The sequence below is a fragment of the Aethina tumida genome, chromosome 2 (assembly GCF_024364675.1).
Source record: "Aethina tumida isolate Nest 87 chromosome 2, icAetTumi1.1, whole genome shotgun sequence".
NCBI classification, from domain to species: domain Eukaryota; kingdom Metazoa; phylum Arthropoda; class Insecta; order Coleoptera; family Nitidulidae; genus Aethina; species Aethina tumida.
Genome location: NC_065436.1, coordinates 22,271,280 through 22,295,037, shown reverse-complemented (window position 1 = coordinate 22,295,037; position 23,758 = coordinate 22,271,280). Strand labels below are relative to the sequence as shown.

The window sequence follows — 23,758 nt, the reverse complement described above, 5'->3', positions numbered from 1 at the left end:
TCATTTCAACCGTTTCTTCCCATTACAATTTCCAACATCTCCGCCACAACATCCTTAAACGGTTTGCTTGTGCTTTTTTGTCGCTGGATAAAAGTTTTGGATTTATACGAACAGTCCTGTTATGCATTCCTTTAATTAGCATTCACGCCTACGCTGCTGAGCCTGTGTTTGCCTGTTTTCCTTTGGTGCACGCCTGATAATATATTAGACTGTGTTAGGCCAATCGTAAGGCTGAAAACAGGTGTTATAGCAAAATTTATGGCGATATGTCATTATCAGATATGATATGGCTACAGAACCAATCTGTGTAATTATAAATAGTGGGTTTGGCTGGAAATATAATTAAATAAATGTGTCAAATAACAAGCGAAGTCCTGCTGAAAAGTGTGCACACACTTACCACACGTTATGCAAATTGACTAAAATTATTGATCGTTAACAATTACCTGCATACATTTAAACCGTAATATATTATATTCCATATAAAACAAAGTTTTAATCAAACATTTTTGATATACGAGCCATACAAGTTCATTTGTAATGCATGTGCATTTCAGTGTAGGCATAATTGTTAAGAATAGATAATTAACTTGTCTCTTTAGTTTGTGTTTTATTATTTTTCTTAATTAACGAACGCAACATACCACACTGGCAATATTAGATTCGTATTTATTTATATGGAAACTTGATTTATTGATTAGTTTATACCATAATGGGTGTTACTAAAAAAAGAATGAGTGTCAATAAAAATGAATGATATGACAAATAACTGCACTTACAATTCCTGCGAGTGACCAGGATTTAATATTCCCGCAGCAGTTCAAATGTGTAATGGGTTGCAGACAAGGTGTCGCTTATAAATGTTGACCAACCATTGCAGTCCTATTCCTTTTTTTTAACGACGCACATAAATTGATTTCTCAATTGAACCAAACCGGACTCCCTACACACACGTACACACACAAATGCATGGTTTTCATGAAATTTTTACAATATTTCTCGTTTATTAATTAGCGACAAAAATATGTCTTAATTATTTGCCGAACTAATTCCATTAGTTAGTCAAGTTTACTAATATGGAATCGGACATTTTAATAATACATAAACTCGCGGATTTAATTTTATTGTTGCCATAAAATCAATTTATTGCGGTGATCATTATTTTAATGGCGAGCTTTCTATTCGCAGGAGTATTCTGGAGCATTTCATTTTTAATTTAATCAGAGTCGAATTTCCCTAACTCGAACCATTGTCTGCCACAAAAAAATTCGACTTATCAAGACTATGTAAAGATTTTATTTTAATTAAAAAAGTCAGTTATTTGTTTTTGACGAAATGATTTTTATTTTCAATAAAGCTACTTTTAAACCATTTCAGAATAGTTTTATCGACATTCTCAAACGAAGTCTAGTAGCAGGGATTGTCTTTAAAACATTTAATTGGAAAAACCTTTAATAAAATGTACTTCAATTTAAAATTTAGGATGTTAACACCATAAAGCAAATTGTCTTAAAATTGTTGTCGATAAGGAATGCCGTTACGCAAAGAAAAAACCTTGAGGAATTCATCTTAGAAGAAATTCGACTTAACGAAGGTTAATCCAAATATTTAGTTCGAGTTATCAAGACATCCGTGTAATCGAAGTTCGAGTTATCAAGTAAAAATCACACATAATTTTTACCCTAAACGCCACTGCTAACCAAATTGCTTCGAATGATCAAAAATTCGAGTTTTATAAGCTCGACTATACTTCTTTATAAATTAGATGATTTGATAAAAGCAACGTAAATAGTTTCGTGTTAATAAATAGTTAAATTCCATCTGGAATGTTACCTTGATACACTGAATCAAATATTTCAATGTACGTGTTCCTGAAAGGGCAGGATCCGCATAGAAATGTTGTGTTGATCTACTGTGATGCACAACAATTCCTCACATAGCTCACTCACAATATGTACCCAATAATCATTGTGTCTGCATTGCAGTCGCTCAGGCAAGTAATTTCAGAAATTATATCAAAGAAAATAATCTGTGTTACTGGTTCACTGCAGTGCATGCATGCGCTATTATTGCGAATTTGATGTGCTCCTCGTGGATTTATGGCGACTAAAGGCATCTTCGATGTAGGTACGGCCAATAGATAAATTGAGATATTACGGGTTTTTTAACTTGCTAAGGTAAATTTATTACGAAAACACATAAAATTACCGGGATCGATGCAACCCAATTTCATAATAAATCATTTAGAATGAATTGACTTTCATTAGTTGGACCGTAAATTGCCGCATCCGACGGAAAGGTCAAGTGGTAACTGTGTAACTTTTAGCCGTGCTTGGTGCTCGGATAAATGTGTCGTATTAAAGGTGGATTAACATATTTTCGGTTTTCGAACGTCCAAAAATGTCGAAGATATCTGATCGGACTAAATCCTCGTGCCAACCCGTCAGGCTTAGTGAACGAAATTGAAAACAATAAGGATGCTGATCCGTAAGAACATAAATAGACGGTGTGGATTGCTCAACGCTTCGCGATTGTGTCGAAACGAATCACCGAGGGACATTTATCTAAATTAAAAATCTTGTAATTTATGCATCTGAATTGTAATCCGATAAAAAAAAGCCAAACTGACAGGTGGATATTGAAGGTACGGAACTTCGTGTTGTTCGACTGTTGAGAAATTGATTAAGAAAATTGGTAAACGAATACATTAGTGGCACCCACAACTGGTGAAAAATTTTACAATCCAGTCGGCGGCTTTTATTAATAGTTAACAAACTTAAGTTTTAGCGGTTTATTAGCAGACACATTAAATTATCACGATTTTACCACCTACGCTCGCGTCCAAGTTATTTGTTCCTAACAAGCGGCGAGAACGCATTCAGGTGCAATTGCAAAACTCCTGACATTCATATTTTCAGTTTGCTCGCCTTAATTGATAAAGTAATTAATGTCTCGCATGTTGTACCTCCACTAAAAATCGTTGTACTGATTATTTTTATCTGAAAGTAATTAAGCTGTACATGCGCCTTGTCTTGTATTATAAAACAAATATTAAGTGTATATACTTACATGATTGAAAGCTTGTTGTTTTACAACGGGGAGTTAATTTTGCTACATGTATATTTTGAGTTTACGTTTGCCGAATCATTAGTCGCTGTTGCTCGTCAGCGCAACCAATTATTAGGGTTATGTCATTCTCCTGGATTATAAATATACTACTTAAAATTTTCATCATTATTTACTTAATGAAAAAAATAACACGGATAATACGTTATTAAGGATGTAATTAGACAACAAGGTTCCAAGAATTATGCCAGCTACTTACTATTTTTTTGTCGGGGTTTATTCCACTTATTTATTATAAATCTTCGATAAAAACTTCATATTTCCAGTTTAGTTTTATTGTTAATTAATGTAATTGTGCTTTTGTCGGCGTATGAGCAACAATTAATACATGTATGGTGCGTCTAAAGTTAATGTTCAATGTGCCTTGTACTTTCTCGCACTGAAAAAGTCTAATTTAATGCCTATTACAATTCATAATTTAGAAAAGTACAATTGTAAAAACCAACAAAACCTTAGTAGTATCGCAACACAATAAAATTAACTAATAACTGTTGTCTCCGATCACTCCGGTTTCACTAGAAAGCAATTCGCGTCGAGACGTGTACCTTAAATGCAAAACCAATTACAAACAATGAGGAACTGGCGAACAATGGGTACAATTTTCAATTAAAATTCGTCGGATTTTCGTCGGCATCGCCGCACTATCGGACTCGATCTGCGATTCGCAACATATCATTGCGTTCTTCACGATCCGAGTTCAATTATAGATTTGCCGGATCGGTGTAAGACTGACATTACCCAATTGCGTTGAGAAACTTTCGATGGCCACGATACAATAGGAATCGAATCTGTTTTTTTTCTTCTTTTTCAAACACGAAACGCCGTAAAAAAATGGTTACGACGGGTTTTGGTATTTTTCTCCTTGTGTAAGAGCTAGATGACAGTTAAATTGTTCAAACTTTCGAATTAAATGAGAGAAGAAATATGCCAAAGTTTTTGACCTAATTTTTTAATGATTATTGAAGGATTTTTAAATACAGTTGCATGGTTATTGCATCTGAATGTAAAAAATGGTGAATTTCCAAGCCTTGAATCATTTGAGCAGAAAATTCAGTAAATGTCTTTGTAGTCAACATTTTACGTATCCATATTAATAATTTAATTTACCAAGTTTACGATAATTACTCGTACGGTTGGCAACGTTTGCGAAACACATCAGAAAAATGCAATGTACCCAATAACAATTGCAACACACGCATAGAATCGCACACAATGAAAAACGCATTGAATGCATCTAATTGCAATCGGCGTAATTAAGTATTTGATTGGCCGCCCCCGTCGTCTTGTAACCCGTCGATGTTGATTGATAGGTAGTGCGATGTTGACACAGAGTGCAACGGTTGCATAACAAGGGGCGGTCCGGGTCGACGCGGTAACTGCCTGGGTCACTAGACTCACTCGCCGCTGCTATTTTCCAAACGGGCGGATCACGCACACGCTCCTCTGCACTGTGGGATCATCAATCCTAAAACAATCAATTTCTATCAGTCACTAAAAAAAATGAAGCTTCGACCATGACCACCTATTTTTCTAAATTATTTTCAAACAAGAAGTATGTCAACGTCTCCACATTTATTAAAGTTTCTCCATTAGGCAGTGAGTTACGGAAATATTATCTACACTTTTGGAAAACATTGTCTTATTACTTTAAAATGGTTCAAATGAAAAAGGGATAATGTAGCAGAATCTTATGACCCCACTGTAACTCCTTGAAACTATTATTTCCAAATATGCAAACCTATAACCATTTCAGTATAAGGATCAAAATTTGGCAACCTTCGCAGTAATTAAATAAGTTCCTCATCTGATGTATCTTCTGACAAAAATATCAAAATTTTGAAGGGTTTTGTCCCTCTTATATGGTCTAATAAACTAGAGATAAGGAGCTGAATCTGCAACTACTTGCAGCTAATTTTGTACTCATTTGTGACAAAATATCTTCAAATATTTCCACTATTTTAAGATGGTCAAATAAACAAGAAAAAAGAAAACTGAATTTTGTGATCTCACTGTGTTTAGATTATAATATTTTTTTGTTTAGGACTAAAATATAACACCATTTTCAAATTTTTAAGGGTTTAGTCTTCTTTATTTTAAAATTCTCAGATGAACAAGGGATAATGAAACTGAATCTTGTGATCCCACTGTGACTCTACTTCCAACTAATTTTTTACCTATTACTTCCAAACAATTATAATTTTAACATATTTTTGTTTAGAACCAAAATATGGCAACATTTTCAAATTTTAGAGATTTAGCTTTCATTATTTTAAAATTCTCAAATGAAAAAGGGATAATGAAACTGAATCTTGTGATCCCACTGTGACTCCTACTTCCAACTAAGTTTTTACCTATTACTTCCAAACAATTAGAATTTTAACATATTTTTGTTTAGGACCAAAATATGGCAACATTTTCAAATTTTAGAGATTTAGTTTTCATTATTTTAAAATTCTCAAGTGAACAAGGGATAATGAAACTGAATCTTGTGATCCCACTGTGACTCTACTGTCAACTAATTTTTTACTAGTTACTTTCAAACAATAAAAATTATAATTTTTTTTGTTTAGGACCAAAATATACATTTTTACATTTTTAAAAGTTTAATCTTCATTATATTAAAACAGTCAAATGAATGAGAGATAATGAAGCTGAATCTTATGATCCCAATATAACTACTTGACTAATTTTTTTTATCTATTACTTTCAAACAATCAAAACTATAATATTTTTATGTTTAGGACCAAAAAATAGAAACACTTTCAAATTTTGAAGGGTTTTGTTTTTACTATTTTAAATGAGCAAGAGATAAAGAAGCTGAGTCTTGTGATTCTACAATGACTACTTCCAACTAATTTAAACAAATATGAGTATTTCTTAACAATTAAAATCATATTCTTTCTTTTCTATCTTTAGAACCAAAATAGTCAAAAAACAAATTTCTAACATGGTGAGGTCTTTTAATCCTATAAATTTTGAAGACTAGTGTGATAATGAAGCATAATCTCGTGATCCTACTGTAACAACTTCCGACTAATTTAAACCGATTTCTTCCAGACAAACAGACACAACCATCATCTTTTTATCAAAATACATCAAGAAAATGTCTTCGTCTTCAATATTTTAAAATAATTAAATGAACACAATAAAATAATGAGGTAGATTATCGGATGTTGGCTTGCGATCCCACTGTGACCGCGGTACACCCACAAATCCTCGTTTTTCTCCACGTAGATTATTTTTGCGCGCCACTCTCAATTGGCCTCTGCGGAACGGTAAAACGGTTTGCGTAAAAATCCAACATTCCATTGGCTAACTGAGCGAGCCTCTGTTACGTTCTTCGTGTTGTGCGAATTATTAATAACAAAAGCCGTGAACCGGGGACGGGATGACACACCTCCGAGGTCACGACAACCGAATTAATTCGGATGCGTTCTTGTATTTAAATGCCGGTTGATCATTGATTTAATCCGCCGACGAACGATGCACGTCGGCAGCTGGGCAAAAATCGCCTCAATGTTTATGTGCAGTCATTCACGTTAACTGTAGCTTTTTTACACCTCGTTTGTGGATGTAATAGGTACCATTAAAATGATTGTATCTGTGTGCCAGAATCCCATTGAAAATTGGTTGATTTCACTGTTAGTTAGTTGGAATATCCCTAAATTCACCATTCATGCTTTCTATTTACTTTTGAGTGATTTATCTAAAAGAAAAAACACAATAAAATGAATTGGCCGGTCGGTTAGAAATTGTCGTTAATAACAGAGTCCTAAATACTAATACATAGAAAGTACGTTGAAAGATTCATTAAAATATTCAACGTATAAAAAGGCAAAATGTCGGTAGTTCAGCGGTAATCTGGTATGCAGTCTATTATTCGAGTTATGCAATGAATGAAATTCTTGTTTGTGTAAAGACAAGACAGGCAGGGAATTTTCAAACATTGATTTATGCTAGAATTGTTGTAAAATTGGCCTACACAAATTTCTGTCCAATTAGTTACAGTACTACAACGTAATGACACTTGAATATATTATAATTTTCAGTAATACACATTTCATAACGACCGACTGAGGAGAGCTTTTTAGCTTCCAGTGTCCTTGAGTGCTTGTAACTTGAGGATTATTAAGTTAATTTAATTTAATAGACATTGTATTGCAATATTCCATTTATAAAACGGACTGAATGAACCTTGCAATGTCTGCATTTCAGGTCATCATGTAGTCTATTGCACACATCCGTTTTTGTTCAAGTTTTTTTGGTATCAAGATTCGCGTACTTAACATTCACAGACTAAATTACTTTCGACAGTAATAAAATCGTTTATTAATACAAATCGAGTCAATTTACGTCTTGTGCACATATTAATTTTGATTTTAAAATAATGTTGTCAGTTCTCTTGCAAAATGACATACCGATAAAACTGAATGTAATCACGACTGAAAAACGTTATTTATGTGCATTTGTATTTGTAAAAATCGTAAATTATTGCGCAAACGTTCGCATGATATGATCTTAACTGATTAGAATTTAACGATTAAATCGCAAATAAATATAAATAAACAAATAGAGTAACAGCGTTATTAAATAGATATAATCTACTCTTGCAATGCAAAACTATGTTCTGCATTAAGGGGTTTATTTAATGATGTTCTATATCTAAAGGAATGTTAATGTATTTTAAATCTACCAAAAATCATCAAAAAATGTACTGAACAGATTATTAAAAAAATGTTGGAAAATGGTTATAGTAAGGATCAGAATAAACTTGAAGGAAAGGATTTATTCTTATATTTGTAAAAACTTATTTTATATCATATTTTGTAAAAAATTTGACTGTTTTTTCATATTGTTGTATTAGTATTTAGGTGGGTATTTTAGGCAGCAGGATTCTAGGTCTTGTTGTTTTACCAAGATAATTGATAGGTCCTTTTTACATAAACTCTATGAGTGAATTTTGGATTATGGGCAACACAGATGTGGTTTCAGCTTCATGGTGCTTCAGCTCATTTTTCGATTGCCTTTAAACAGAGTTTAGATGAAATTTATATGGATAGGAAGTGAGGACTCTAAAATAAGTTCTAAAATCCTTTATGTTTGCTTAGAAATAGCAATGCTTTCTCCCTTTAGATGGATAGGAAGGAGTGGATTTATGGTGCATTATGCTCCACAAGATTATCTTAGAAATGAAAAGAGGACAGTTTAAACATATCTTTTTATTTTTTATTAAAAACGTTTTTGTTTGCATTATAATTTGTTTAATGAGATTATTTTTTTTTGATCATTTTAATCCAAAATAAATAAAAATTGACTGAAAACCTTTAAATATTCTAAAACTTCAATAATATTGCAATTTCTTGCTCAAATCTGCCGACTATTTATTATAAAAATGTACCCCTTAATGACCAAATATAATTTATAGAGCAAGGTTCATCGTCGCATCGACTGTTGATATCTCCAGAAGTAAGAGTTTCAGTATTTAACGAGTGCTCCAATTCGAGCGCATATAATAATTTTAAGTGGCGCATAATCACATGCCACAACTATATATTAAATCCATATAGACAGCGATAATAATTTACTGGTTATTTGTAGTTAACTTCGGTTTTCAGTAACATTGCAAGGCGATCATTACACTGGTAAATATGCTGTTTACCACTGAGAAAAACAAGAAACTATTTACAGTTGAGGCTAATCTTAAATCTACATAGGTCCGGTAATAATATGCACGGTCAAATAATAAAGTAAGACTCGAGACACTGGTTATAATTAGATCTGTGCATTTCCTTATTTGGTGCACTCACCAAAAGACCGGCACGATTTATTTTTGCATCCTCACGCGTCACATAACCGAACGGCGATAATGGTAAATTTTCCGGTCCGTCTCTGGCATTAGTTGTAAACATAATGTAGTTACCGCGTACCCGTCAAATTACCAACTTTATAACAAGCCACGGCACAAAAACAAAACCCGATGGAACAGTTAAAGTGAAACTGAAAACACAATCTTACGCGTGCAATTGTACAAATATAGAGCGTTGTAAAAGCTAATGTGATTAAATTTATTATATTATTTAGGATCGCGTCCAAAGAAAGGCATAGCGGATTTATGCCGCGTTTTACATGCGAACGGAATAGATTTTGTAATTAAATATCCTGGTATTTGCAGCCACCCTAGAGCCATCATGTTCACGTTCTTTAAGGCGCACAATGAAGAATTTGCATAATAATATCGGTGCATGGAAAAAATTCAATCAGAATATAGTGCGTAATAGCTAAATTTATTGCGATAGAAATTTGATTGTGAACCGGGAAACGAGGCCAGGGCTTACCTGGAATTTTTAGGGATGTGTTGTCGCTGAGGAATTCCCCTGGCGGCACGTATAACACAGGGTGTCCACCAGATGGTTGATTTGGGTATGATGTATGGACAAAAGTCATCGACTCATTTTCTAATAATTCATCAAAATTTAATCTTGTCCGACATTAACTGCTGACAGTTTCATAATGAGACTAATTTAGATGATAAAGAATGCGTAGTTTGGTAGTCGTATATGGTCACAAAAATCTATTTGACCATTGTCCTTCCGACAATTTAACATGGGATGACGAATAAATCAATTGTTTGATTTAACTCCAGAGGCTTCCCGATATTTTTTATTTGTTTATGGAAGAATTTTGTTCTGTCAATTATTATTTTATATATTGTATTGCAACAAACACGTCAATCAATCTTTCATTTATTTATTGCATTCCTTCATTAAAAATAAGGTCTCAATTAAATCGTATACAACTTCAATTAGTTTAATTAGATTATATTATATTTTAACTTAATAAAATACTATCTATACTATTTATTACAGTGATTTACAAATACAATAAATCATAAAATATAATTATTATGAAAATATGTTAAAAATATCCGAAAATTAAATTTATTACTGTAATATATTTACTAGATAATTTTATGTTTCTTAAAACTGTTGGCGATAAGCAACACATTCAAAGACAATGGCTTCAAGGATTAAACGTTGATTATGGGAAAAATATTCGAATTATTATTCCTATTATTATTTAAGAGTAAAATTATAATAACTGTCTTACATACTTTTTATTTAAATATTCTTTGTATCGTAAAATTTTTTAACTTAGAATATACAAGGGGTTTCTAAAATACTTTATTAAAATTTGGGAGAAAGTATAACAATGAAAAAAAATTATTTATGTAGAAAATACAGCCCCCAAATTTTAATTTCAACATTTAATTATTTTGATTATCAGAACCGTTTCTGAAATATTTCAGTTTTTATGTTTAAAGAAAGTTAAAGTTTACAAAACTTGACTGTTAAGATTTAAATAAGAGAATATGAAAAACACAATTTAAAGTAATTTTTAGCAACAAACAGACAACGATTATGTAGCTGACCATAAGAGAATTCCGGAATATACGTGCTCATAACCACAAAAATATCAATCACGTCTTTGAATACTCCTTGCCGGTTGATTGGAAGTGACGGTCCGTCAAAACGGGCCTTTGATATTATAATTATCTGACTACCTCATTTAACATCATGCATTATATGTGTTGTCCGATAAAGGTACTCTTCGTACCTTATTGTTTTATTACAATGTTTGATTGATCTGTATGGTTGTATCAGTTTTGATGCATTAAAAAGCAATAAGGTTTTACTGGTAATGTTGCCCAACCGCACAGATTAAACCAGCACATGTTAACAAGATAATAACGTTGATCGCAATGAAAAAAATCATCGATAAAGTGGACGATAGAACAGATCTAGTGGACCGGTGCGCTTATAAACAAAAAAACAGCGTATCGACTTGTAGCAGTAACCAGTGATTGAAGGAAGATCATACATGAATGATAGTGCACGATTTGCTACAGGCTAAGAGCAATCGACCCGATCTATCGCATTAATTTCGTCTTATCGGTACCTGCGACACTATCAGCCATTGTTAAAGGATTCACATTGGACGTTAAAATGCAAAGTTTTGTTGTTTACCGTAATTTGTCAGCGAATCCGTTGTCAACAAGTCTGGTTTAATAGAAAATCGGAATATACAAACTTTAAATGTTTGGATTTGTTAGTTGGACCGTACCTTTTGTGATAAATTGCTGTTATTAATCTTGAAAAATGTTGTGTTTTAGACCACGTTCTTGTAAGTTTTGACAGACCGTAACCATGTGAGGAAGAACAGTTACTAATCAAGCCCAAAAAATTATAGGTATCGAAGCCAGCAACCATCATTCACCCACTTCACAAAGACAAACTAGCAATCATCAAATATATTAATTTTAATACCCATCCATTTATCACACTTACTAGTTCCTGACAGATTCGGAGTTGCGTCTGAAAACCATCTGTTTCATGTCATTGTTTCGTAATTATGTACTTCCGTTTTTGCCATTAAGACTGGTGTTATACTTTTAATTCGAACATATGATCCGTTGAAAAGGATCTTTTGTAAAAACGGTCCGTCACTAATCGGAAGAAACCTTCGGTCCGCGCCTAAAAAAAGACCATCATATTCTTTCATATTCAGGTTTAGATTGGCTGTTTGGACCATTTGGCTTATGGCGGCATTATCCCATAAATTCAATTACAATTTTTTGTCGCTATAAAAGGTAGATAATTATACTCACAGAATCTGTTTGGACTCGGTTTTTCTTTTAATCAATATAAAACGTATTGTCTCGCTGCCACCTTAAACAATACTGCTGTGGTTTTTTAACGTCCATTCCCTGAAAGTCATTTTTGTAAAGTCATAACGCAAATAGATCAGATGGAATTTTCTATTACTATAAAAACCCGACTGTTATTACCGAGAATACGGCCTTTGAACATCCGTGAATCCACCAATAGGACTCCGAGGTAATTTAAGGCATTATGATATCAATTCTGACAGATCCAAATCGTACCCGATGCAAATGAATCCAATAAATCTAATGGCGGGCAAAATTGCGCCAATCAATCAGCGACCAATTGATAAATGCTAAGTACAGGTAGCGACATCTTTATCAAGCTATCAATTACGAATGCATTCCTCTCACGGTTGCCAACGGACCAATAATGAAATCCCCGGACTCGGGCCACAGATACGATACCGGGTCGCTCTTTAGATAAGTCACATGCGAACCGCTAATGGCTTTAGACTATTTTAACTCCTGCTTTATGGCTATTGACGGTTGTTATGGCAGTTATGTGTACGTATCGATATTAAGAAATATATCGTGCCTATTTGCGGCTTAATTCGCGTTTCAACACCGAGTACCATTACGGGAATCGAGATGCTGTGAGAAAACTATGTTGGATGATTATCGGGACAGATGAGACCATTAAAGTATGCACATACGTATGCAGATCCAACTGCGGACTCGTACAACGAAATCCTCGAAAATTATATCATCCATCATTTAGAATTAGTCCGACTATGCGAGGAAAAGTTTTTAATCTAATGGGTACTGAAAATCCATATATTATCGTGTATGTGTTGACTGAAAAAGGAAACACTGGGGCAATCCGAAATGAAATATGATTTGATATTAAAAATGCGAGGTGGGTCATAAATAAAGCGTACCTGGTATTTATACATCGGTACCTGTTAGAAATTCGTGAAAATCGTAATTAAGGTCACGTTGGGCAACATTTCGTTGTGATCCTTTTATTATATCGATAAAATCACGATCGGCTGTCAGTGGCGTTAAATTAATGGTTCGAATTTCACAGATAAATTTTGGAACATTGATATTAAAAATAATAACTTCATCAACGTAACATCATCAGTGAGACGTCGTGTGAAGTTGCTCAACGTGTTATTACAGTTTTGAATGGATTAATTCAGATTTACAGAAACAGAAATGTTGTAATGTTATAATAATTTATAGACCTAGATTAACATAATTTTTCGAATTACCGTCGCCATGAATGATTAATAGCAGTAAACACCATTAAAGTAATTCAGGGGAAAATCATGGACGCCTATCGATGTTCTAAATATTTTACAATAAGAATATGTTACGACATTCAGACCACCTTGCAAACCATAACTCAGGATCACCATAAACATGTCCGCAAGAATATTTGCTCCATACAAAGCTATACGGAAAATTACAGGATAACACCAATTCTGTATTAATATATGGACGATAATGAAGAATAATGCTCGAGAAATCTCAGCACAAATATTAAGAAGCTGAAAAAACAAACTCTCGAACAAAATTAATAGTATTTTGACGTACACATTAAACAGCACCTTTATGATTAACAAGCATGTCAGCGTCAAGAATGCAACGTAATAATTACAAACCAAACTGGCGCATAATTAAATTGTTGGAAGAAGAAGTTATGGGGATTTTTCACTGCTTGTTAATAGAAACTACAAATGTGGCAAAAGAGAAATGCAAATTGAATAATAAATCTAAGACCAAGCGGAACTGCTCCGATCAGATTAATAAATGAGGAAAACTGGTAGCGACATCTTTGTCCATCAATTATTGCTGTTTGTTCGTTCGAAGAAATATTAGCAAGTCATAAATCTAAAAAGGATACGATTTTATGGTACATGAAATGCTAATAACAAACACTTCTTACATCACTGGTAAAATATTGGTGCCATCAAATAAATAAGTGAATTCAGAATTTCAGATTATCCGACTTTCGACATCCAGTCGTATAATTTCCAACGGCCGCTCTTAGAAATAACTTTCCATTGATTTTTTAAGAAACAATAGCACTTTGAATTTAATCAATGAGGAAATCGTAGCGATTGTGAATGCAACTGATCTTTATCAGGATTGGATCAAGGTGTTAGGAATCATTTGGTCCATTATGGTCGGCCTGGAAAGAATTTACGAGTTTTCCGTTGTGATTAACTGTCCCATTCATCCGATATTTGCGCTTTACTTTAAACGGTCTCGCTGAACTTTCAATTAGCAAATCATACTTCGGCTTTTGAACGGATAATCTAAAAATCGTTCACCATCTGCAGTTGCAATTAGATTTATACGGTCTACTGTTAGACGGATTCGCCATTATGGGCGTTAAAAAATCATTCCCCAATTAAAATTAGATTAGTTGGCGCTTTTAATAACGCCGGATGATCTTTGGTACTTTCTCTTTTTCAATATTCCTATAATTAAACACGGTAAGGACGAAAAAAAAATGGTTAAGCTCGTATGTAAACACGGTTTCAGTCACGCTACCGCCATTACGAAATACGAGAATAATTTCTGTGCGGTTTGGAGAGTTGTTTAGTTGGTTGAATATTTCGATATTGATTTAAAGACAATTGTGAAAACACCTTTATTACGGATAATTACTTGTTGGTGTCACTAAATGTGGTGAGTTTGTCAGATGGGGTCCTTGAAATGTGTGTCAAAAAAGTACGTATTTCTATATATCCGAACGATTATGCAAGTTGAGCCCATTTCTGAGGATTAGCTCTTCTCCCATTTAAGCTTAATCCACACCCACCTAACTAATCAAAATAGCTAAATGTAATACTAAACCATTGAAAGCTTTAAAAATACATTTTATGCTTAATACGGTTAAGATTGTGGTAATTATGTTTTCAAGTTCATTTCAGATATTTCAATTACTTCCCATTCTTCGCACATTATTCGTCAAGACCAGCACGCCGTTGATTAATTTCCTCGAGTACGCGCACAATAATACGGCTTACAAACAAATTATACACCTATTGAAAGAAAAAACGTGCGAATAAATGCATAATAATTGTTACCAATTGCATACATTAAGGATAATCAAGAATAAACACAGCCAGAACAACCGTTTTCTCGTCGGGCCGGCCTGTTAATAATCATAAAACATCAATCGATATATTACGTGACAGTCGGCAGGAGAAAAAGCGTCCGTTTAAGATCAATTTCCCCATCCGTATTGGTTAGGTGCAAAGCGCAGCGTGAAACTGAAAATTACCACTTGGGATTTTTCCGGATTCGACGAGCCAGAGGCCTACAGAAACCGGGTTAGTCAATAAGACGGTTTTCTAATGATCGGTTGCTGTAAGAATAGATTATTAGTTCGACTCCTTGCCGCTAGGCAGGTTCCGGGACTCACGCGCATTCCGATGGCCGGATCGAAACCGAAAACGCGGGCAAAACGCCGTCCTTTGATTCGGGCGTTCCGGTAGTTTGGAAGACGCGATGATGAATGTCCTGATGAAATTGAAGATGTCGCATCCTCAATTGGAACTGTTTAAGTCGCAACGTGCGGTCCGAATTGGCCGATCGAAGAGGTTGTCCATCGTTTCCGATGGGATTAATTCCAGGTCAGGGGTTCTGCGACCACCACAATGTTATGTCGATTGTCGTTCGCGCTTGTCAAGTCGCCATTAATTTGTCTGGATGTGTGTTGTACACGTTAGTGACATTGAAAATCGAGAGTTCGCTGCGAGCGGATGTAACATGCAGATCAAGTGTAATGATGGGAAGACTGGGCCCATTGTTAGCTGCGTGGGACAATCCGTATTACACTGCCTTACTGAACAAAAACGCCACCTTAAATCATGGGTGGCGATGGAAGTCGAAACAAATAAAAAAGTAATGTGTATTCCCGCAGATAAGAACACATAACTTATACTTTCGGTTCCCAGGCCGACTTTGTGGAAGGCGCTTTATTATTTTTATGTAGACGATGGTGATGTTTATTATAATTAGAGCCGTATCTGATGAGGTATGAGAGCAGACGTTTAATTGCGCTGTTCATTCGAAGAATGCGATTATGCGACGGAAGCACCTCACCGACTTACTCCCCTAGTTTTACACCACGAACGGCTGAATTTCATTAGCGCCGATCACACGCATTAACCACAACCTTCAAGATAAACTCAATTTACAATGGTTATTTGGTATTTATTTAAATTGCACTCGTTCGCACATTATTCCAATCAGCGTCAAGAAGTGTCACAGATTTTAAAAAGATAAAGACAACTCTCGTATCATTATCTATAATTGCTCCTTACCCTTTGCACACTATATTATTTGGATTTCTATCTAATGATCTATGATCTTGTCCCGGAACTGTATCACTTTCGATTGATGCGTTTCCAGAATTGATTACATAAATATATAAATCCTACAGAACGCAATAAATCCTCGGTCGGATGACAAAAGTCATTGGAAAGTGGTAATTACCTTATCGATATTAATTGCTTTTACTAATTTTGCAGAATGAAAACACCTTGTTGAATAGAAAACTTTACACAACCAAAAAAGGTTAATTAAGTCAAAAGCACGAGACACTGCAAAAAACAAATCAAATTAATTTATTCGATAGCACAGAAAGATTAACTACTATCTGAAATTAAATGTTATTTTATGGCGTTTAACGTACTGTGTATGCTAATTAGGTGTTAAGATTAAATTATTAACAACAATTAAATGACTAATATGTTATTCCGCAGATTTCCCATAAAAATATGATACACACAATCGGCAGTAGATATCTTTGTGTGGCTGCTAGTTACATAAGGCCTTAAACAATAATAATAAGACATTAGCATAGACGATTCACACGTTGACGCTGTCAAGGTCATTCTCAGCGTCCATTGCTTAATATGTCCCACGCCGCTTTATTGTTTGGAATGTCAGCAAAAGCTTCGCCTAACCTTGACTTAACCCTTGACTCTTTTGTTTTACTTTTGAACCCTCGCTGCTTCCTCTACCTTCCTCATTTGACTTCTTTTAGTTCAGTTCAGTTTGGACATCTTTTAATGATGATGACTTTTGTACTGATTAATAAAAATTAATGGTGTTTTTTGTTGTTTTAGGTACGTTTGAGAAGTCTTTATGTCGTGAGTATAGAACGAATTGGACTCATAGTAAAATTTTTTTTAATTAGAGCAATTTTTGACTGAAAGTAAATAAAACGTGTGCATTTCTCCGTTCATAATAAAATCGTGCGTGCGTCAGTCAATGTCAAAATGAAATTCTTCTAAGCAGATTAAAACGTAAAAACAGTAATTATCGTGAAATTGCTTTCACATAGAACTCTTTATAGATAAATTAGAGTTTACCGTAGAGGTAATTATGGCATTGCTTAATAAAATGCAAATAGATGGATAAGCGTAAAAGTGAATTACAATTCAAAATTTCAAAGCCCACACGAATTAATTCACCTGTGTATTTAACCAGAGTTAAGTGTTTTAAGGATTACCATTTTATTTCGATTCCGAAATAAATATTATGCTCCTCTCATGAATTAATTATTCTTATGCATATACAGGTGTCCGTTTTGAGAGCGGCCCTTTCTGTATAAATTACAACGTTAAATTGTAACGTCTAAAAACGGTTATTAACGTTTCATGCGCTGCATACATTTTCCAGATAAGAAAGTTTAACGTTGTTAATTTGTATAGTACAGCAAAGATCATGCCAGGAAAGAAATATGTGGAGTAAGATTGCAAAATGTCCAGCACGATTTTTCTCACAGCTCTAACGTGCTGTGGCGATTTTTATGCAAGGGGGAAAAAGTGAAAAACATAATTTAATGTGCCGTTATGTGTAATCTTGTTGAAAATTAATTTAAAACTGTCCCGTTGAGTGACAATCTCATTTCAATCTTTAAAATAATGATAGCAACTTGGAAATCTACATACTTAAGAATATCCTGTTTAAAATCTAAATAGTTTAAATGAAGAAAAAAGAATGAAACGTTTATTTAAACAACGTGAATTAATTGTACATAACCAACAGGTCTATTAATTAATTCAATAACTAATCAATATCCTGTAACTCGCTGAAAATTTTAACAACCTAGGTGTTTGTTCCAATTAAATGAGCTCCATTGAAGACACGGAAAAATGTTAATTCAGTGTCAAAGCCGATAATTTAGGCAAACAATCGTGGTAAAAGGGCGTTACACCCATATAATTGGAAAATTATGGATATTAACCGATGGATTTGCGGATAAGTGTGTTATTTGTGAGGGCACCACCGAAACCTAATGAGCTTCCTGCCCGAAGGTTTTCGAAGCAATTACATTTAAGTTACGACTGTGAAATACGTGGATTGTAGTGTAAAAAATGTTCGAGACACCCACAACACTTTCTCTTAATTAATATGTGTAATTGATTATGGTCTATAATCTAAATGAGAATATATTAATTAAATAATCAAGAAACAAGTAGTTAATGTGACAAAACCAATTATAGCAAGACTGGAATTAAAACGTTACTAAAAACACAATCGTTTTCACTTGATTTAATGTCAGATATTTCGAAGTCTTCCTACGTCTTTTTGTGTTCTATCGTAACCCTTTTTCATTGGTTGGTACGATTCTGCCGGTTGTAAAAGTGATGCTGAGATGATTTAGGCCAGCGAGGTGTTATTATCGTTCTTCAAAACAATATTTACTGTTCATTGTGTTACTGTGGCAAACGGCGTCGATAGTATCTTTTAATATGAATAAATAAATAAGGAACGTGCGAGATAATGGAGAGAAAGGTTTAGGGACTTATATGGACGATAAGCATTAATTGAAAATGGCTTTGTGGTTTTTGTACGAAAGTTGCGCAATACAAGATAATTTAATAAGCCAATGTATAAACATGACCTATGCCTAGATGGAAACGTAAATTTGTATTGGTTCGCCGGCTCATTCATATTTATTAAAATGTTCGGATCACACCCATCGATAATTTATCACGTCCAAACAATCGATACTGGATACAGTAGCTATGCAAATCGGCGAATGCCAATTAATAAATTATTTTGACGCCGTGCAGAATTTAATTCTAATCAATCACCGTCTGTTATTATGTGGAATTTACAAACTGGGTTGATAGTAAATTACGTTTTTAATATCGTCATGCATAGGATATCCGATAAGATACAGTTAACTCCAGAGGAGCGACTTTATTTATAAGTTAATCTAGATGAAGTTATATTTAGATATAATTGCTGCCAGTATCATACGGAGATAATATATCCTTAATGGAATTATTAGCTGTGGGGTAAAAAACTTTATTGCCATAAACGCCGTGGACGCTTCAATCAACAACCCAAAGAGAAGAAGTACTCGAAACTACAAAAAAATTGATGGTCAATTCTTGTATTAGATAAATTAAAACAATTTTTTTCTATTTGAATCTAATTGGTACCGTTTCATATTAAATTAATGACACACGCTAAACCACAACAACATAATTTCTTTGTTGCTAGATAGGGTATAATGAGGTTACTGAAGATACGTTTCCTTAATTAACGAATATTAATTGAACACAGTAGTACTGGAACAACGATTGCGTGCAGTCTGTCAATCTATAAATAACAAATTACACTTTTCACCTACTAACGAGTTCACTACACCGGTTAATTATTAATAGTTAACAATTTTGCTGGTCGCCCATTTTTTTTCTTAGCCAGTGCAACGCATTAAGATTAGAAATGTGTGTACAGTAAAAGGCAGTCCGGAATGAATGCATCTAGTTTTTCGCCTGGGGTCATCAAAATAATAATAAAAAAAATTGATTGCTGATAACAATTTAATTGCTACATCTTTTCGATTCGTATTAAGGCCTCATACTTTCTATGCCGTCGAATTATGAAATAATTTAAATTTTCAGATGCAACCGACCAAGATTTAATTCAATAACGTGTCGATTCTTATCGCTTATTTATTGAATTTATTATTTATCGCCCCGGTATTGTGTTTATCATGTTAATTATTTTAACACCCGAAAACATTTGTTCGGCTTGTTGTGTACATGTGAAGAAATTTCCGGACTTGTATTGTATCGAAAAATAACGGGAATAGAGCTTGCACAATTTTAACAAAAAAAAAGTTTTCAGTTTGGATGCGTAAATAAGGCAGTGATAAATTACTTATTAATTATAAATGTTGCGGACACTATTTCATTATAAACACACAGATAATGACTGCGAAATCACTTAAATACACTCAGTTAATCTCTGTGTAAGATAATGGTCGATGAAGTGTAACAATCATTAAAAACAAATATGAGAGATTATATCGTTTTTGTTGATTGAAAGTGGTAAAAATGTTGGCGTACGTTAATGGACAGTTTAATACACGGCAATTTATTTAATTTCCGCCATTGATTAGACGGTTAATTAATAAATTATTGATTAAGTAGCACATCCTTTGTTGAATTAATTTCTTCCTCAAACATCTGCAGTATTTTAAATACATTTAAGCAGCTAATGAACGCCACGAGTCCAAGAATGTATTAGGCTTTAATTCGCAATAATTTAGTATGATATGCTCAATTCTTAACAGTACATTGTGAAATGGGGAATTGCACATGCTCACACAGAATTTTCCGTGTTCAAATTGGAAAAAGCACCACTCGCAATAATTATATCTTACAACGAAATGAATAAAATTGCTCGCGTTATTACAGTATATTTAATTACTTGTGTACAATGGATTATTGTAATTAATAATATTTTGATTTGCTTATTTACATATCAACACAGGTTGAGCATGACAGTGTTCATAGGCGTGCCAAACTGGTAGCAAATCGGTAAATTAATGTTGTAATGCAAATTATATCACAATTATGACACTTGAAATTTTACGCTTGTCTCCGCTGTTTGTTTGTCTCGTTGTGTGGGTGCTAATCACGCCGTTTTTCTGGTTCTATTCACAGAGATAAGTTTTAAGTGTGGATATTTCCTAGAAAAAAACCGTGAATTAATCACAGACCCATTCCGTTATCAGTTAGATCTAGAACATGGTTGGGTACAAGCCTATAGTAGTGCGTTATCACGATTCTTTCTTGGTTCGTGTTGTGATTTGCATTGGGATTTGTAACTGCATAAATACCAGGCATTGAGTTATCAGAATATCGTTTGTTTTTGCTAATTTATGTTGCAGTTATGTCGACGTGTTTTATGTGTTGGTAATGCTGGTCACTTTTTAGGTTTGTTGCTAGTAGATTGCCAGTCCTACATAAATTTGATTCGACGATTTATACTATATTATAACTTGCATTGAATGCGTTTTCGTGTTGCACAATTTTTGATTTTTGCCAAGTTGAAGGGAAATCTGACCCAGTTTCTTTCTCTTTTGTGCGGCTGAAAAATCGGTTCCAGGAAGAAAATGGCGTGTCCGTTTCAGACAAATGACTTAACGAAATATGTTAATGAACGTCAAAAACAACAATTCCCGATAGCGAGGTACGAATTGTTTGTTTTACCATTACCATATTTTGTTTTGCATTTTATTGCATAATAGCTTAAGTGCTATAAATTGTCATCCGAGCAATACATTTGTTTACAGGTGAAAAAGGTAATGAATAAATGGCTCGGCTATTTAATTGAATCACTTTTTGACGGAACTTAAGTAGTTTTCAGCTGTACTTTAGTCATTATCTCGACATAGAAAGATGAAAACGTATTAACCTATATTTCTTTTGCGATTATTTATGCCATTTTCGAGAAAAATCCCGGTGGCATGTTAATGAACACCGATGACTGGCAATATGTACTAGAACTGCAACCGTTTTTGTTTCTTTTCTGTCTGCAAACACATTTGTATAAACAATAAACCTAATCAGCGCCAATAAATAGAAGTTTCTAGGCCAGAAAAAACCATATTAATTATTATATCATACGGTTTTGCTTGTAAGCGCTATCTGTTGAACATTACAAATAAAATTATTCAGTTTTATTGTCCCGGTTTCACATTACAAAAGGTGGCATAACTTGTATTGAATCATTGAATATGAGATTGTTTGATAGCGTTGGAGAACAATTTCTATGGTAGTAAAGGCCATAATGATATTTTATCAATTCCTGTATACAGTCTTGCACACAAGTTACCACTCACTCTCCACCACATAAATGAACCACAATAAAAATGTTCAAATGCAATCTTTAATCTTTTTCCAGTCTCTAGCAGGAATCCTCTCCGCTGCTTATTTTATTAAATAACAGCAGTCGAACTTCGATAACTTGAATCATAATTTAACACTAAAAAGTTGTCAAGATTTCGAGTTATTAAATAAAATACATACATAGAAAGTTATAAATGTATATTCATCTTGTAAAAATGATTTAAACTAAATATCACAAAAGTTTTTCTTTTAATTCAAAAAAGTTCAAATGCAATCTTTAATCTTTTTCAAGTCTCTAGCAGGAATCCTCTCCGCTGCTTATTTTATTAAATAACAACAGTCGAACTTCGATAACTTGAATCATGATTTGACACTAAAAAGTTGTCAAGATTTCGAGTTACTAAATAAAATACATACATAGAAAGTTATAAACGTGTATTCATCTTGTAAAAATGATTTAAGCTAAATATCTTAAAAGTTTTTATTTTAATTCAAAAAAATTAGTTCTTTGTCTTAGAGGAAAGGATTTTTATTTATTTTCATTTTCATAAAGCTGCGATTAAACCATTCGAGGTATATTTCCATTTAGAATTTATTATGTTGGATTCAACATAACGATAACATTTATCGGAGGTTGTGCCAAATATTTAGTGCGAGTTATCAAGAAATTCGAGTAATCTGAATTATACATAACTTTCACCCTGGATGCCATTGCCTACCAATTTGTTTGAAGTTATAAAAAATTGGAGTTATCGAAGTCTCATTTTTGTATTCAGGCACCTGGACACTTTGTCAATAGCATTTCCTGGTTGGGTGAATTCTGTCCATGTGTGTACTGCTGGAAATGGCCAGAAACTTGAGTTGTCTATGTTAATTTAAGCGGACCCCAATAGTATAATGGCGAGTAATGATAGTTTTATTCATATAATTTCCAGTAAATAAACATTCTAACCATTTGAATTTCTGTATCGTTCCTTTTAGAGAAACAGCGGTACAGTGCACATGTAACGCTAGCTACTACGTCCGAGCCCGATTTTATTGTTATGCCCGCGACGATTGACAATGTTTAAGATAAATAGTAATTTTAGATATGTTTCAATTGGACAATCGACATTTATACTGTCCGCCTTGTGGCTAAATAATTGGTTTGTCTAACCGACTTCTATCTCGTTCGATAACTAATTAATTCCGCCGTTGATATCTTTTAATGTCCCATTATGCCTTTTGTGACGAGATTATTCCAATTGCTACCCAATTAGAGCGGTGCACAATGCCAACATGAATAAGTACAATGAACAGTACGAAATTGTAGGTGGTTTCGTACCCATTCCGGGAATTATTTTCGCCTTTGATCAGTTTGATTTATTGCGTGCGATTTTTGTTACAATTCCTTGAACGAAATTAGGCTTAGCAAAAAAACAAACGTTCTAATGCTGTTTACTTATCGTAATTTGCTAATTATACATCTGACTTTTGTCCCGTATTTCATTGTGCCCGAGGAGCCACAAATTACAGAGTAGCCAGCCCTTCAGCTCTAGTTGTGATACATTTCGCAATCATTTCTTCGATTACCCGAGGTGAAGGACCTTGTCACCCTTTTGTCGCTTAAAAATTTCGAAATCTCATTTCTTAAACGCTAAAATATTTATTTGGCGATTATACATTAATTTACATAGAAATTAAAAACAGGAAAGTCGACTGTGATCTAATTTTATACTCCATTGAACAAATACGTTGCATAAAGAAAAATGTGTTCCACAAATGTTAAAAAAGCAATAAAAGAAATTCT

The 23,758-nt window shown here is 33.7% G+C and overlaps 1 protein-coding gene and 1 long non-coding RNA gene across 3 annotated transcripts in view; one reads left to right on the top strand and one right to left on the bottom strand.

Moving 5' to 3' along the window:
• The window catches only part of LOC109600805 (paired box protein Pax-5), a 94,993-nt gene that overhangs the window by 21,327 nt on the left and 49,908 nt on the right, over positions 1-23,758 (top strand). The window lies entirely within an intron of this gene.
• Positions 11,514-12,051, bottom strand: LOC126264614 (uncharacterized). Its single transcript, XR_007547300.1, has 3 exons — positions 11,949-12,051; positions 11,792-11,890; positions 11,514-11,657 (listed from the first exon to the last, which is right to left on the bottom strand). It is a non-coding gene; the product is annotated as an uncharacterized LOC126264614 (long non-coding RNA).